Raw genomic sequence first — 17,565 nt, forward strand, 5'->3', positions numbered from 1 at the left:
GCCGCCCCCGCGGCTCCCCCTGGTGGCTACCCACTTGATTATCAGTCTGAAATCATAGCGCCCCCAGGCGGCAGCACTTTTGATGTTAGGCAGCCAACCCAAGCTCCACCCGCACCGCCGTGGCCGCCTGCCGCCCCGCTTGTCGCTACTGCCCCACCCGTAACAGGGAGGCAATTTCATCGGCAAGCCTGGAAACAACTAAAAGCTGACGCCCCCGGCTCAGCCCATGCTTACCCGGTCTTGGGCCTGGGCACCCGAGAGGTCAGATACGCACCGTTGGACATGGCGGTCCTAAAAAGCCTCAAGCAGGCAGTTTCTGACTACGGTGCCACCGCCCCATTTACTATCTCCCTGCTTGAGTCAGTCGGTCAAGAGGTCTTAACACCCAGTGACTGGACTCAGTTGGCTCGCGCCTGCTTAAGTCCCGGCACATTTCTTCTATGGCAGTCTATGAATGCCGAGTGTTGCCACGATCAGGCGGACGAAAACGCTGAGGACGGCAACCCCGCGTGGAACGCCGACATGCTATTAGGGCGAGGACCCCATCAGGCCGATCAAACACAATACCCAAGACAAGTGTACAGACAAATCTCCGAGTGCGCCCGACGGGCGTGGAGACAGGCGGCCACTTCGGGTGGATCCTCTAGCCACCTTACCAAGATTGTCCAAGGCCTGACCGAACCGTTTGCTGACTTTGTAGCTCGGATACTCGAGGCCGCGTCACGGATATTTCCGTCGGACGCAGACGTAAAACCATTGATCAAACAAATCATATATGAGCAGGCTAATAGTGAGTGTAAAGGCATCCTCCGGCAACATAGAAACAAATCTGTGGATTCTTGGCTGAAGTATTGTAGGGACGCCGGCGGCCCGCTTACTAACGCAGGCCTTGCCGCCATGTTGGCCACCTATAACTCCACACAAAAACAGGGAGGAGGTCAGAGCCAGGGGCGCCCGCGGCCCACGATCTCTTCTGGCCTTTGCTTCCAGTGCCACCAACCTGGTCACAGAAAGCGTGACTGCCCTGCGTTTGCATCTGGGCATTCCCCAGCGCACTCCACAAGTGCAGAGCTCTGCCGCAGGTGCCGCAAGGGCCCTCACAAAGCGGAAGACTGCCGTTCCGCCTTTGATGCCGATGGCAATCCCCTCACCGGTAACAGACAGGGGACAAAAAACGGCCAGAGGGGGCTCCCCGCTCCGGCGAGGGGCCCCCAGGTGAACGCCTACACCTCAGTGCCCCCCCCTCCGCTGTTGCCATACCCTCAACCCCCTCAGGCCGCGCCACCAGTGGCTCCGCAGGCCTGGACCTCTGTGCCGCCTCCCCACTCCTCCTAACACCGGAGATGGGAGTTCAGCTGGTAGAAAGTGATTACTCAGGCCCCTTGCCACCGAATTCGGTTGGGCTTTTGCTAGGCCGATCTTCTGTTGCCCTTCGGGGCCTGACGGTAATTCCCGGTGTGATAGACTCTGATTTTACCGGTAAGATAAAAATCATGGTACAAACATTTCAAGGAACCGTTTTAATTAATACTGGAGATTGCATAGCTCAACTTTTGTTGTTACCCAGTCTTCACTGCCTATTCCCTGCAAGAGGCCCCGCCCGCGGCACGAGTGGTTTCGGGTTCTCCGGAACCAATTTCACTGGCCTGCACATGCTTTTGAACGAACGCCCCATGCTTACCCTGTGGATTAATGGTAAAAGTGTTAAAGGTCTCTTAGATACGGGGGCCGATAAGTCAATTATAGCTGAAAAGGACTGGCCCAAAACATGGCCCACTGACGTCGCTGAACAGACCCTACAGGGGCTTGGCTTCGCCAGCTTTCCAAAGAAAAGCGCGGCCCTTCTACCCTGGCAGGACGACGAGGGTCACTCAGGACATTTTGCCCCTTTCGTTTTGCCCCTTCCGGTTTCACTTTGGGGACGGGACGTGTTAACGGAAATGGACGTTGCCCTAACCACCACTTCCCCCGCGGTGCGTTCCATGCTTCAAAAGATGGGGTATGTCCCGGGAAGAGGCCTCGGCATTCAGTTACAGGGCACGCCCTCTCCTGTCCAGCCCGAACATAAACACAATAGAAATGGTTTGGGTTTTTCTTAGGGGCCACTGCGCTGCCTCCTGCATCTATAAAGCCCCTATCAATATCCTGGTTGGTAGACACACCAGTTTGGATTCCGCAGTGGCCCCTGTCACAGGAAAAATTGGAGGCAGTCAAAAAGCTCGTTCACGAGCAGGCTCAGGCGGGACATCTGATCCCATCTACCTCCCCATGGAACACGCCTATTTTCGCAATTCGAAAAAGAACAGGAAAATGGAGACTTTTACACGATCTTAGAGCAGTCAATGCGCAAATGCAGCCCATGGGCCCGGTGCAGAGAGGCCTTCCGCTACTTTCTGCACTCCCAAAAAATTGGCCCGTGATTGTCATCGACCTCAAGGACTGCTTTTTTTCCATTCCTTTATGTAAAGAGGACACTCCCCGTTTTGCCTTTACTGTCCCTACTACTAACCAACAGGAACCAGATAAACGCTGGGAATGGGTGGTCCTACCTCAAGGAATGACAAACAGTCCTACCATGTGCCAAATCTATGTTGCTCGTGTGCTTGACCCAATTAGAGACCTGTTTCCTGACTGCAAGTGTCTCCATTACATGGACGACCTGTTATGCGCTGCTCCTACAAAGGACAGGCTTCGGGCCCTGTACGGCGGGTTGCAACGAGCGCTGCAAGACTCAGGATTGTCTATCTCCCCTGAAAAGGTGCAGGTGTCCTCCGTGGTCACATACCTTGGAACCACGGTCACACCCACCCACACCAAACCTGTAAAGTTGCATATTAAATATCCGAATGTTTCCACGCTCAACGATTTACAAAAACTTCTGGGGGATATCAATTGGATTAGGCCTTTCCTTCGCATCCCCAACGCCACCCTGCAGCCTCTTTTTGACGTCCTAAAGGGGGATCCTAGTCTCACTTCTCCACGAGAACTTACTTCTGAAGCAAAACAAGCATTGCTGGCCGTTAACGAAGCGCTCAGCGAGGCCGCACTTAAGCGGTGGGACCCGTCTGGAGACCTCACCCTGTGGGTCCTCTCCACGCCCAAACAGCCCACGGGCGTTCTCTGGCAAGACGGCCCCCTTCTTTGGATCCACCCCTCGGTGTCACCCACTAGATCCCTCGCCCATTATCCCTCCATGGTGGCGGACGTTGCGCTTATGGCAAACCAGAAGGCTATCCAGCATTTTGGTCGCGAGCCATCTACTATTGTTGTGCCATATTCTGCAGAGCAGGTGCGTGTTCTCACTGCTTGCACTGATTCTTGGTCAATCCTGGCCTGCTCAGTTTCCGCTACAATTACCAACAGAACCCCTCGCGACCCTCTGTTAACCTTCATACAGTCTCACCCCGTAATTTTCCCCAAAATTACATCCTCCAAACCGCTCCCCGAAGCCGTAGTGGTGTACACCGACGGTTCCAATACCGGAGTCGGTGCTTATGTTGCTACCGGAAGCAAGCCGAAAGCCTTTCAGTTTGCGACTGACTCTCCCCAAATAACTGAGCTCCTCATAGTTAATCAGGTACTTTTAGATTTCCCGGAGCCTGTAAACATTGTTTCCGATTCCCACTATGTGGTGAATGCGGTTTCCATATTAGAAACCGTGGGCAGTGTTAGTACATCATCCCCTGTGAGTAATGTTTTCCTCACCCTCCAGCAAGCCATTTGGAATCGGCCCGCTGCCTTTCACATTACCCACATAAGGGCCCATTCTTCCCTGCCGGGGCCTATGGCATTGGGCAATTCCATGGCAGATCTGGCCACACGCCCGGTGTGGATATTCCACTTAGCCTCCCCTGAACAACAAGCCACCTACTTTCATTCGGAATTTCATGTCAATGCCAAAACACTTGCCGCCAAATTTAACCTCCCCCGTGCAATCGCTCGTGATATTGTTCGTCGTTGCGCAGCTTGTCCTACCTTAACCGCTGTCCCATCTTTAGGAGTTAACCCCCGAGGACTCCTGCCAGGACATGTGTGGCAAATGGACGTCACTCATATTCCAGAGTTTGGAAAGATAAAATATGTCCACGTGTCTGTCGACACGTGCTCCCAAATTATTTATGCCTCTCTGGAGACCGGCGAGCGTGTCTCCCATGTCATCGGCCATTGTCTTGCGGCTTGGGCGGCATGGGGCAAACCCAAAATTATAAAGACCGACAACGGACCTGCCTATACTTCCACTTCATTCCAACAATTTTGCTCACGCATGCAAGTCCAACATAAGACCGGAATCCCCTACAACCCCCAAGGTCAGGGTATTATCGAAAGAGCGCACAGAACGCTCAAGGCTTTCCTTTCTAAGCAGAAGGAGGGAATTGCAGCGGGCAAGACACCCCGCATGCGCCTCTCCCTCGCATTATTTACCTTAAATTTTTTAAATTTGACGGATCAGTCTATGCCCCCCGCTGAAAGACACATGATAAAGGAACCCCCTGCACGAGGATTTGTCCGCTGGAAAGATATCCTTACGGGATTATGGCACGGCCCGGACCCAGTACTATGCTGGAACCGAGGCGCAGTTTGTGTTTTCCCACAGGAGACGGGAAGAGAACCCCTTTGGGTCCCGGAGCGATTGGTGAGGAAAGCGGATCCACCGACAGAAGAACCAACACCCTCGCCACAAGACCGACCGCCGGAGGAGCCACCCTCGTCATCAACGGGTGATACCTCCCCCGAGGCTAATAAACCTCAACCCACCTCCTGAGGATGTTGGGCCGTAAACCGGCCGTCGCCCTTCTCTTTCTGGGTCTTATCCTCCTCCCTAGCTCTCATGCAGGCTTAGATGCCCCTGCCCACCGACAACAGGCCTACTTGCAGTACCGCAATAATCCCTGTAGCTGCCCAGTCTCTGCAGACAGCCTACGAGGCATACACCCCTTGAGCTCGACTGACTGTGGGGACAAAACCGTTTATAAGGTATCCTGGGGTTGCGTGGCCATTCCCAAGCCTCGCCCCCATCCCTCGAGTGGTCCCCCACCGCCATGCCCATGCTCCTCCTCCTTTCTCGCGTCCGTACGTAGTTCTTGTTACAAGTCATTCTCTACATGCACCTATCAAAACCGCACTTATTTTACTGCGTCGCTGTTGCCTTCACCGGCATTGCGGCCTGTCTTTCTCGATTCGGGACCTTTTGTTCAGGCCCCTTGCCCCGCCCACTCCAGCCCTTCTGTCGTCTGTTGGGGAGTGGGGGCACCCATATATGTCTCTGATGGTGGAGGTCCTCAGGACCAAGCTCGCCAGAATGACCTATGACCGTGCCCCCACCGAAGACTAGCCCGCCCCTCCTGACGCATTGTACTCCCGCCTTCCTCGTATTGTTTGGTCCCTAGTCTTCTCCCCAATTGGGCATAACCCCGTCCTCCGACCGGGAGTAAAAGACCGAGGCATGCGAGATCAAGGATACCGCAGCGAGCGTTCACCCGGAGGTTCCGGGGGCCTCGGGAGAGTATATGCATGTGCATACGGGAGTGGTCCCAACCCGTCCCAGAAAAAGGGAAACTAAGGGCAAAAGTGAGGCCAAGGGTTGCGGCCGAACCTTTGGTGTATCACAATATGCCCACCGGCACACTGGGCATGCACCTCTGCTCTCTGTCCGGTCGCTGATATCCCGGCCGCCACGGCCGTCGGAGGCTGATTTGCGGAAAATAAAAAGGAGGGAGATGTAGGGGACCAAACCCGAGGAACCGCAGCGCTAAGATGGCGCTCATTTCCTGCTTCCGGGTTCTTCTTCCCCGGCAAAGTTTCCCGCGCTACCCCTGAGCTGTCCTATCCTGACACAGCCTTGTAATCATATGATTCGTGACGTGTACTGCGTATATATGCCCCGACCACCGGATGTGCGAGTAGTTCCTGCCCGCCAGAGATCGAGGTCTGATCTCCCGCGCCCTGAGTAATAAAGAGCTCTTCTACGAGACGCCCGGTGTCGGTTTCTTGCTGGACGAGAGCGGCGCCGAGCAGGTCTAAAATGTGGAGGTGAGAGAAGGATATGTTATTGAGAAAAGCTAAAAAGGTATAAATATATTCTTGTACTTCTCATTTTAAATTTAAGTCCTTTCTTAACTTTCTGGGAGCCTGAATTTTTCTGATACTCAGAAGTATGTCAGAGGTGTGAATACACCTTGGAGACTTCTCAAGTTAAAGAATTCCTGATAAGACGGCTCTTGTCTAGGCTGGGGAGATACATGTGTTTTATTAAGCAAAGAATGAAACTGTTTGGCCTAATGAATATGGTGTACTAATGGATGATAAATATTTGAGGTAATTTATACTTTTTTATTATAGAATGAGTAAATGTAGGCCGGCGCCGTGGCTTAACAGGCTAATCCTCCGCCTTGCGGTGCCGGCACACCGGGTTCTAGTCCCGGTTGGGGCCCCAGATTCTATCCCGGGTGCCCCTCTTCCAGGGCAGCTCTCTGCTATGGCCCGGGGAGGCAGTGGAGGATGGCCCAAGTCCTTGGGCTCTGCAGCTGCATGGGAGACCAGGAGAAGCCCTGGCTCCTCGCTTCGGATCAGCTCAATGCGCCGGCCGCAGCGGCCATTGGAGGGTGAACCAACGGCGAAAAGGAAGACCTTTCTCTCTGTCTCTCTCTCTCACTATCCACTCTGCTTGTCAAAAAAAGAAAAAGAAAAAGAAAAAAAAAGTATTTATTTAAGAATGAGTAAATGTGTGTGTGTCTATTTACTGAGTATTTTACAAGTAAGTGTCAATATCTATTAATGGTAGTAGTAGTAGACACAGTGGCAGAAATAATTCTTTACCAAATAAATTCATGTAGTCTAAATGATTAGAAAATGAGAATATCAATAATCATTATTAACACGATGCAGCTGCAGCACCACAGTGAGCTAGCAGAAAGGTCTGCCTGGAGATACTTCTGGTTGGGAAAGTATATTAACATGGTATGTCTGAGTTCAGATGGGAAAGATGGGATTTTATCAGTTGGAATGATTATAAATGTCAGATGATATAACTGATTATAAATTGTCAAACCAAAGCAATACAGTATGCTCATATTTATAGTAGGAATATTGACAATAGGCAAAAAGTGGAGATAACAGATGTTTATTGACAGGTGAATGGATAAACAAAATTTTATATAGTATTACATATACTATATATTTTATATAATATTACATATGATAATATATAACAAATAATTTTGTTTATCCATACACACATGGTGAAATGTTATTAAACTGGTAAGAACAGGCATTACACTTGATCACAGCCAAAAGGCTGAGAAGCAATTAAAATGTTATTCAGCCTTAAATGAGAAGGGAACTCTGATATATACTACAACTTGGATGGACCTGGAAATTGTAATGGCAAGTGAAGTCAATCACAAAAGCAGAGATATGGTATGACTCCATGTATTCTGGGTACCAAGTCAATAGAAAGTAGAACAATGATTGCCAGTTGTTGGGAGAGGGAGTTAGCGTTTAGTGGAATTGAAGTTTTTCAGATGAAAACTTTCTGGAGACACATGGTGGTGACAGCTGCACAAAAATTTGGAAGTACTGAGTGTCACAGACTTCCTGCTCCGAAATGATAACTTTTATGTTATATGTATTACTATAAAAAGAGAAATGCACTTCTCTGGAAAAAATCCTTCTGTAGGTTCCTCATCTCATTCAGAGCAAATACCAATGTCTTTCCAAAGTCTTTGTAAGATGATGCGTCATCTAGTCTCCCCCTCTGTCTTTCTAGCATCATTCCCACCACCTTCCCATGGCTCTACCCTGCTAAAGCTTACTCCAAGTTCATTCTTCAGCTCTTGGTGTCTCCTTTTCCTAGATATATCTGAGCATGCTTCTTTTCTTTTCTTTTTTTCAGGCCTTTGTTCACATGGCACCTGAACAGAAAGGCTTTTCTTAGCAAGTCTGTTCATTTATAATCTTTGTCTCCAATTCTCTCCCTCCTTTCTGCTGTAACACTTACTGCCCGACATACATTTCGCTCATCTGTTCACTTAATTAGTGTCTGCAATTCTACCCTCTCCCTCTTCCCCAGTGGAATGTATCCCCATGAGAGAGCAGTGTTAGTCTATTTTTGATGACTGGAGGCTTAGCACCTACAATGGTGATTGATTCAGAGTAGACAATGACAATTTTTTTTTTTTTAAACAGGCAGAGTGGATAGTGAGAGAGAGAGAGACAGAGAGAAAGGTCTTCCTTTTTGCCCTTGGTTCACCCTCCAATGGCTGCTGCGGCCAGTGCATTGAGCTGATCCGAAGCCAGGAGCCAGGTGCTTCTCCTGGTCTCCCATGCAGGTGCAGGGCCCAAAGACTTGGGCCATCCTCCACTGCCTCCCCGGGCCATAGCAGAGAGCTGGCCTGGAAGAGGGGCAACCGGGACAGAATCCAGGGCCCCAACCGGGACTAGAACCCGGTGTGCCGGTGCCGCAAGGCGGAGGATTAGCCTGTTGAGCCACGGCGCTGGCCTAGACAATGACAATTTAATTAATGTAGAGTAGGGTTGAGTGAAATCAAAAAGAATGTGATGGGGCTGTGAGGAATAGGCAATATTTTACCACCCTAAAAATTCAAATTTAAGGACCTGTAATACAAAAATAATGAATTAATGAATGAATGAGAACAAAATTTCATCCAGATTTGCAGATTATCTAGGATTTGAATCCAGAACTTTTTCTCTCTCATTCAGGGCTCTTTTCTTTGTAATATGCTGTGCACTCGGGAGATAACGCTACTTATAATCACACCCTTCTTTCCTCTGCATTGTTGTCATGACAAGCATCTTGATAATGTTTAATTCGTTAGAGGCTCTTTGCTTTTAGTCTGTTCTCGAATAATTTATAACTATTCTACCATGGTGGCTGCATTCAGCTCATGTACCAAACACAGGAGACCATTGTAGACAGAGGAACCAGGAGCTTATTAAATTCTGGAGTCTGAAACTTCATCTGATTCTAACCTCTAGTTTAAACTCTAGTTTAAAAAAATCCCACATGCAGCTAGTTGAAAGGCTGCTTTTTGATGAAGGAGGTCTCTTTAATCACTTCCAGGACTTGGTTGGATGTGACTGCCATTCTGGGATTCTGGTAGGTGAGTAAGTTCCCTGAGCCTTGGGGCCAACTGGAGTTGGAATCTAGAGGAGGAAAGCTATTCACTCAAGGCTGTCAGCACGTCCTTCTCTATGAATTACTCTCCCCAACCTATCAGTTTGTTACAATAGAATGGGGCTTATTCAGAATAGGTCACCACAGACGTAGATTTCCTGGTTAATTTGCATTTGAGCCAAAGTATACTTCTCAGTAAATAGGACTGGGAAAAATTGGGATGGTTGAATCAGACAACATTTGTTATGTGGGATTTTTGAATGCGTTCATATTAATTCAGCCAAACAAAATCCTTTTTTTCCCTTCTGGCACTGAACATGGGTGGCATGTTTGACTTGATAACCAGAACACAGGAGTTTATCATGGAAATGAGGTGAGAGTGTGTCTCCAGTGGGGGAGTAGGAAAGGAGTGCATTAATATTAAGCCTGACCTCCCCACATTGAAGGGCCTCCCCAGGGCTCTTGTAAGAGAAGGAATAGCATGCTAGGTGCAGAGATCCAACCAGCTTCATTTTTTTTGACCTTGGCTGCTACCTTGTGTGTAGACTTTGTAATCAATCAGGCTGATTCCATCATTCATCCATCACTGGCTGTGAAGGTGGTGCCTAAACAACAGAAAAACAACTGAGTGATTCAGGCTGCAGCTACTCCAAGGAATTCCTATCATGTTGTTATTTCCAAGGTTCCAAGGCATGCTACAAACTTTTACACAGTAATCTTCTGATGAGTTAAGGTAGTAAGGACACTATTTTAAAAGAACTGGAAAAAGCACGCTGTTTGAAACTTCAAAAAGAGAAAGGATTGTCTATTTATATAATGCCTAGTTAAACAATGGGGAGCCCAAGAAATCATTCATCAGTTCATTATGTGGCCTTCACAAAAATCAAACAGGCATTTTTGACAAGTTTTTTTTAATTGAACAATACTCAGGTTTCATGTAGTTTTTGAGAAACATTCTGCTGCGTTAAATTAAAAGTGAAGTTCAATTATTATTATAAGGAAGGGGTATGTATGAATCTTCTTAATTAAGCAAATACAAGACTTTTGTTTTTCCTTTCCCCCTCACTCCTTTCCTTTCTTCTGTCTATTGTGGAGAGTGAAGCTGTTTGCAAGTCTTATGAACACAGTAATGCTTTGTAAACCAGGCGGAATGTGAATACTTAGGTTTATAAGTTCTATGAAAAAAATTACACATTGAATTTCAATTTTTTTTTCATGGAAATAAAATTGTCCCTTAATTCCACTTTCCATGAAGTTTTTGAAATATCCTCAGATATTTGCCATTTCTTCTAAGGTGAATGGCAAGTTTCTCAAACTTAACTCTTCTGCATCTGAAACTTTTATTTCCCTTAGTAATCTCTGACTCCTCAACCTTCTCCACTTCATTAATAGACTCCAGTGCCTCTCAGATTCAAAGTAAAAATCTAGAAGTCCTTCTTGGCCCTTCCTCTTCTCTACCATTATGTATCCCATCATCAAATCCTTTGCTTGTACCTACACAATCTTGAATGTATCCAATTTCTTTCATTTCTACCACATGCACTCTAAATCAGACCACATTCTTCTCTTACCCATACTCTTATGATAGCTGCTGGGAAAATTTTCCCAATTCCACCCTTATTTCTCTTTAGTCTATTTTCCATAAAGGACCACAGTGTTCTCTTACATAAGTAAATTGGACCATTACCTTCCAAAAACAGCAAATCATTTGAACTCTGTAGTCTTCTTGGCCTACGAAGCTCATCACAGGCTGGCTCTAGCTTAGTAGATTCTAATTATTTGTATCTTTTTTCTGATTTTTCAATGTATTGGACCGATTTTCTTCTTCACTTTGGATCTTTTCCTTATCTTTTCTGTTGTACTTATATACGCCTTCATTCTCTCTATATTTAAAAAAGAGCTAAATAGATATGTACCATAGTGTTTTCTGTTTCAGAACCCTCTTAAAAACATTATGCTTATGTAATATCAATGACACAGAGTTCTCTTGATTTAACTTATATTGTTTGTCTTCTCATTTGTAAGGGAATAATTTTTCTATTTATAGATTGATACTCAATAACTGGCATAATACAAGATTCATCATAGAAATTTAATAAGTATATGAAAACCAGCAAGTTCAAAACTTAGACATTGGGATGAGACAGCTGATAAGGAAATATAAGACAATAAATAACCCCATCAACAGTCCAAGACCTTAGAAGGCACCTCACCAAAGATGCAAATTATGGTGCAATGGATTAAACTGCCTATTGTGGAAGCTGGCATTCCATGTTGGAGTGCAGATCTGAATCCTGGGTGCTCTACTTCTCATGTAGCTTCCTGCTAGTGTGCCTTGGGAAGTAGCGGAAAATTGCTAGTACTTGGGCCTCTGGCACTCATGTGGGAGACATGAATGGAGTTTCTGGCCCTTGGTTTTGGCTTGGCCCAGCCCTGACTGTTTCCACCATTTGGGCAGTGAATGAATGATATAGAAGAAAGATCTTTCTTTCTCTGCTTTTCCCCAGCTCTCTGTCACTCTACCTTTCAAATCAATCAGTCTTTAAAAAAACACAAAGAAATGCCAATTAAAACAATGAGTTTCACTACAAAGATATTATAATGGCCCAAATTCAGAACTCTTACCACATAAACACTGGTGAGGTGATAGAACAGTTGGAACTCTCATTCATTGCGGATCAGAATGTAAAATGCTACAGCCACTTTGGAAGTTGGCATGGCAGTTTCATTCAAAACTACAAACACTCTTGTGGGTGATCCTGTGTCTTGCCAGGAAACTGCCTGCCCAGCCCAGGCAGGAGGTTAAGAGGGCGTGGTACACCATGCCCTCCAGCAAAAGCCCTGGTGAGCGCTCAGCACACTGAGACTCCCCAGTATGACCTGACTGCTGGCAGGCAGCAGGGGCTCCAGGCCCATTCCCCGCACCCCCACTTCCTGTTGAGGGGCCTGACAATTGTCATCTAGGTAAACAGCTCCCAGATGTGGACTCTAATGTAAACGTTGGATGCTAGGTGACAATATGTGTCAGTGTAGGTTCAATAATTGAAACAAACATATCATTCTAGTGAAGGATGTTGATAATGTGGGAGATTATGAATATTCATGAGTTGAAAGGGAAATATGGGAAATTCTACATTCTCTGCTCAGTCTTTCTGTTAATCTTAAATTGCTCTAAATATAAAGTAAAAGCCAAAAGGCTGATTATTGAATATTGTCTAAAAAAGGCATAAATTCATAGATGAGACACTTAGATTCTTTTTTTTTTTTTTTGACAGGCAGAGTGGATAGTGAGAGAGAGAGAGAGACAGAGAGAAAGGTCTTCCTTTTTGCCGTTGGTTCACCCTCCAATGGCCGCTGCGGCCGGCGCATCACACTGATCCGAAGCCAGGAGATAGGTGCTTCTCCTGGTCTCCCATGCGGGTGCAGGGCCCAAGCACTTGGGCCATCCTCCACTGCACTCTCGGGCCACAGCAGAGAGCTGGCCTGGAAGAGGGGCAACCGGGATAGAATCCGGCGCCCCAACCGGGACTAGAACCCGGTGTGCCGGCGCCGCAAGGCGGAGGATTGGCCTGTTAAGCCATGGCGCCGGCCAAGACACTTAGATTCTATGTTTTACATTTACATTTTTCTTTAATGACTTTTATGAATTAAATGCTTCTAGATTCTCAAGTTATTTTTTTCTATAAAATTAAAAATTAGAGTAGAGATTATATAAAGTAACCTTACTTATATATATCTTTATTTTCTTCTTTTTTTAAAAGAAAGATTTATTTATTTTCTTTGAAATGCAGAGTTGCAGAGAGAGAGGGAGAGACAGAGAGTGAGAGATCTTTAATCTGCTGGTTCATTCCCCCAGATTGCCACAATGGCCAGGGCTGGGCCAGACTAAGGCCAGGAGCCAGGAGCTTCTTCCAGGTCTCCCTTGAGGATGCAGGGGCCCAAGCATTTGGGCCATCTTCTGCTGCTTTCCCAGACTATTATCAGGAAGCTGGATCATAAGTGGATAGCCAGGAATCGAATCCATACCCATTTGGGATGCTGTCACTGCAGTTGGCAGCTTAACCCACTATGCTATAGTGCTGACTCCTCTTTATTTTCTTTAAGAAAATGAGAAAAAGTCTGATGATAGGTGCTTTATGTTGACTCTTCAATTTTTTGTTTTTGGAGAAATCATTTGCATAGAGATGAGTTGACAAAAAAGCAGTATCCACTGCTTTTATGAATCTGAAGGAAGATAATTGTAGGATCCAATTTCTAGTGTTCTAATGGGTTTTATGATCATCTTTATATCTAGTTATCTTGCTTATCTTTGAACAACACTTATGCACACCTGTGTGTCATTAAATATGATTTTCTTCCTTTCAGTTTCCCTCATAATTGGGTTGAGTTAGAAAAATTGCTGGAGGACACTGCCATTGTGATGAGGCAAGTCAACATGATTAGGCTTCCTGTGTTTGCTAATTGTTTCTAATTGAAGTTAGGCTCCTACCCTCCTACAGAAACCTGGAGATGAGGCTGCTATCATTCTTGATTACATTTTTTTTAAAGATTTATTTATTTACTTGAAAGTCAGAGTTACACAGAGAGAGAAGGTGAGGCAGAGAGAGAGAGAGAGAGGTCTTCCATCCACTAGTTCACTCCCCAGATGGCCGCAATGGCCGGAGCTGCGCCAATCTAAAGGAAGGAGCCAGGAGCTTCTTCCAGGTCTCCCATGTGGGTGCAGGGTCCCAAGGACTTGGACTGTCTTCTACTGCTTTCCCAGGCCACAGAAGAGAGCTGGATTGGAAGTGGAGCAGCCAGAACTCGAACTGGCACCCATAAGGGATACCAGCTCTGCAGGCGGTGGCTTCACCTGCTACCCCATAGCGCTGACCCCTCTTGATTACATTTCAAAGAGGTGGCTCCAGGGTCCTTGAGAAGGTCATTTTTGGGTTGTAAAGTGTGGGCTCATCCTGTGAGGCCTGAGTGCTGTCAGCATGGATGGGGCGACGGCGCTCTTTGACAAGAAGCACTGTAGACAAGTTTCGGTGAACATATTCACTTTATTAATAACCAAGCCCACCATTTAAGGGCAGGCAGAGGAGGCATAACTGATTCAGGACAGCACTAATTCTAGAGGATGAAGCCTATATTGGCGTTGCTATGCTTCTCCAATCAGCTTGAAGGTCACATAGGCTAGTAGCTTTCTGGATGGGCCTGGGCCACACCCAGGAGCAGTTTACCTGATTGGTAGAAGGCAGGGGTGGGGAAAATGTACCTGGGGCTCCTGCTGCCTACCGGCAGACAGACTAACTGCGTGGGCGAGGAAGGCTGTCTCACAGGATTGCCCACATCTCCCCTCTCTGTTTTAGAATGAGCTATTTCTACTGTCAAAACTGCAGCCAGCAGAGTAGCCTTTCGCTCAGCAGATGTGACCCTGCTTAGCATAGCATGGCAACAAGGCACAATCCACCACAATAAGCTTTAGGTTAAATTGGAGAGCGTGTAGCATGGGGATCAAGGGCAGGGAGGAAAAAAAAAAGGGCAAAGGGAAAAAGGGCTGAGCCCACTGTGTTTCAGGCCTTTCTGATTGGCAGGTGGGCACACAGATGTGGTCAGATAGGAGCATGAGGTCATACAGCAGGTGTGGTGAAGGCATAGTCTTCCAGCTCACAAACCTAATCCTGTATACTTGCCTACATCATTCCCCCTTCAGAGACTCCATTCCCTTAACCCTAACGAATGTTGAAGAGCATAGAATCATCACATCTTCTGTAGCTGCTTCCTGCTTATGAGGGGCCAGAGCAGACCCTGCCTGTTCTGGGTCTGGAAGTCTCTGCCTATCTCATCTAACAAGTTCGCTTTGTGAGCTGGAGCAGTCTCAGTCACTGGCAATGTCTCTGTCCCCTGCATGGTCAGTGACTCCCAGAAGTTGAGTTCACAAACATATAAGTTTGTTATTAGCATAAGCAAAACTGGAACAAGACCGATTGTAAGTGGAGTACTGCTGGAAGATGAAAAGAGCATATCTTACTGACCCCCAGGTAGTGGGTAGTGATAGATTATAAATCCATTTTTCTTGTGTATAGAGAATTATAATAAAAGAACACATCTGGGGTTTTATTGTCAATAACAGTTCCCAGAGAGGATCAAAAGGGAAGGCAAGTTCAGCCTGTCTGCCTTAAGGTGCAGTAGTGTTGATGTGAGGAAAGCAAAGGCTTAACTTATTTTTTTTTGTTTAAGATCTCTGATTGGCTTCCAGGAGCAATCAGAGATGTCTTCTGAGTTCACCTGTGAAGACTTCAGGGGTAGAAGTTTAATCTTCTACTGAGGTGGTTGTGCTCAGTAGCACCTGGTAGGGTCTCTTTCATTTAAGCTGTAACAGATCTGGAGAGGATCTTTCTACGAATGGCTCGCTCAGGAATTCCTAATGTTGGAGCTTTTGTTAAAGGCCCTTTAATTCCTTGGAACACCTCTGGTAGCTCCCCTGTCCAGCACAGTGTGTCTGTGTCAGGGCCTCTTAAAGCACATACAAAGGCTAGAATCCAAATCCTACAATCCATATTCCATAGAATCCTGTCTTCAGTAATTCCCAGTGTTGGAGCTTCTGGTAGCAGCTCCGGAATTCTTTGGAACAACTTTTGTAGCTACCCTTTTCCAGCAATGTCTGCATCAGGGCTTTGAAAAAACTATGTACAAAAGCTTGAAATCCAAACTCCAGCCCCTCTGCCTGCCCTTTAAAAGATGTGTATGATCATTCATAAAGCAGACACGTTCACTGAAACTTGTCTCTGGTGCATCTTGTCGAAGAGCACCCATGCCAACAGTGGCATGAAGTGGCATGCAAACTCCAGAATCTTGCCGTTCCCAGAAATGTCCTTAGCTGCCGTTGTAGCCTGTGAAGACCATTTATATAAAATCACTTTCCTTCTTTTGACTGAGAGTACGCTTTTCTGGAGTTAGTACATATCCCAGGTAATCTACTGCTAGTTTAGGAATCTGAGCTTTGTTTTTGGGAGGTTCTATATCCTCACTTTCTCAGATTCCGGGTATAGTGGGATGGAGAAGAAATTATCCCTCTGACAAAGATTTAGCACACAAGAAGATGCATTGAAACAACTGTTTGATTAGTAGTCCTGAGGCCTTTAACCATTCTCTTCTCTGTATTTGACCTTATGTTAAACGTATGGGATAGGAATATCACAGAGAGACATGGATCCAAGAGTTCATATTTGAGACACTTAATAAACTTTAAAGAAATACCCAAGAATACATGAAATGGAGTCTGATACACATAACTAAAACTCATGGCACATAAGAATATAACACACTAAAACAAGGTAAGCCTTTGGGAACAAGTTTTGCCATTAATGCTAATACTGTAACTCTTTGAGGACAGAAGTCCTGTAGAGGAAGTTAGTACACAGTGACTCCTGCTGTTAATTTAACAATTAACACTCTTATGCATGATGTCACCTGAGGCTCTTGACTTGTACTGCCCAGGCTATGGAAGCCTTTTGAATCCACAAACACTGTCAGTATTCAGACAAGGCCATAAGCAAAGTGGAAGCTCTCTCCTCCCTTTGGAGAAAAGTACCTCCTTCTTTGATGACCACTTCTTTTCCCTGGGATCTTCCCCAGGGATGCTCTCCATGTAGGGACACTTTTTGCAGGAGTGTCCTGGCTTTCCACTTCTGAATGCTCTCACAGGCCTTTTTAGCCAGACCAGAAGGTCACTGAGTGCTACTTAAAGCAATTGCCATTCCATGAGTATGCTGTATGGGCTGCTTCCCATGGTGGAGCATTTACTCCTCTTTATTTATTATTAGCAGTAAACATATAATTCTATTGATTTGATCACTTTAACAGTTAGTTCCATTTATATGATCAGGGGGCCCAGTCCGGGCTTCACTGGAGTGGTGAGAAGGCCCAGCCCACAGGGCTAAAGTTGCGCATGCTCTCCGATCCAGGTCCCACATCACGACTGGATGTCCAGGGTAGTCATGCTTTCCCCATCGGAGCTACCTCTCCTGACCATGGCTCCAGTAGGCTGCATATGTAAGGGACAGGGTGGGAGATAGAAAGATAAGTAAAGTTAGAAAACATGGGCATCCATTTTTTACCATGTCTACACGGGGAGCCCATGACCAGGTCAGAGGTCTGTAGAACCAGATGGAGGTACCCTCTTCACCTAGCAGAGAGGGATTGGGGGGCCGCACCCTTGCTCACATTACATGTTCAGGCCCCACACTGGGTGCCAGTTGTGGGCTCATCCCATGAGGCCCGCCCACTGTTGGCATGGGTGCTCTTCAACAAGAAGAACCAGAGACAAGTTTTGGTGAACATGTCTGCTTTATTAATGACCATGCACATCTTTTAAAAGGCAGACAGAGGGGCTGGTGCTGTGGCATAGTGGGTAAAGCTGTCGCTTGTAGTGCTAGCATCCTATATGG

General features: G+C 46.5%; 1 pseudogene; it reads right to left on the reverse strand.

Moving 5' to 3' along the window:
* Nucleotides 1–7,192: 7,192 nt before the first annotated feature.
* LOC133758996 (U2 spliceosomal RNA) lies at nucleotides 7,193–7,306 on the reverse strand (annotated as a pseudogene).
* Nucleotides 7,307–17,565: the final 10,259 nt, after the last annotated feature.

This window comes from Lepus europaeus, chromosome 4 (assembly GCF_033115175.1).
Source record: "Lepus europaeus isolate LE1 chromosome 4, mLepTim1.pri, whole genome shotgun sequence".
Classification (NCBI taxonomy): domain Eukaryota; kingdom Metazoa; phylum Chordata; class Mammalia; order Lagomorpha; family Leporidae; genus Lepus; species Lepus europaeus.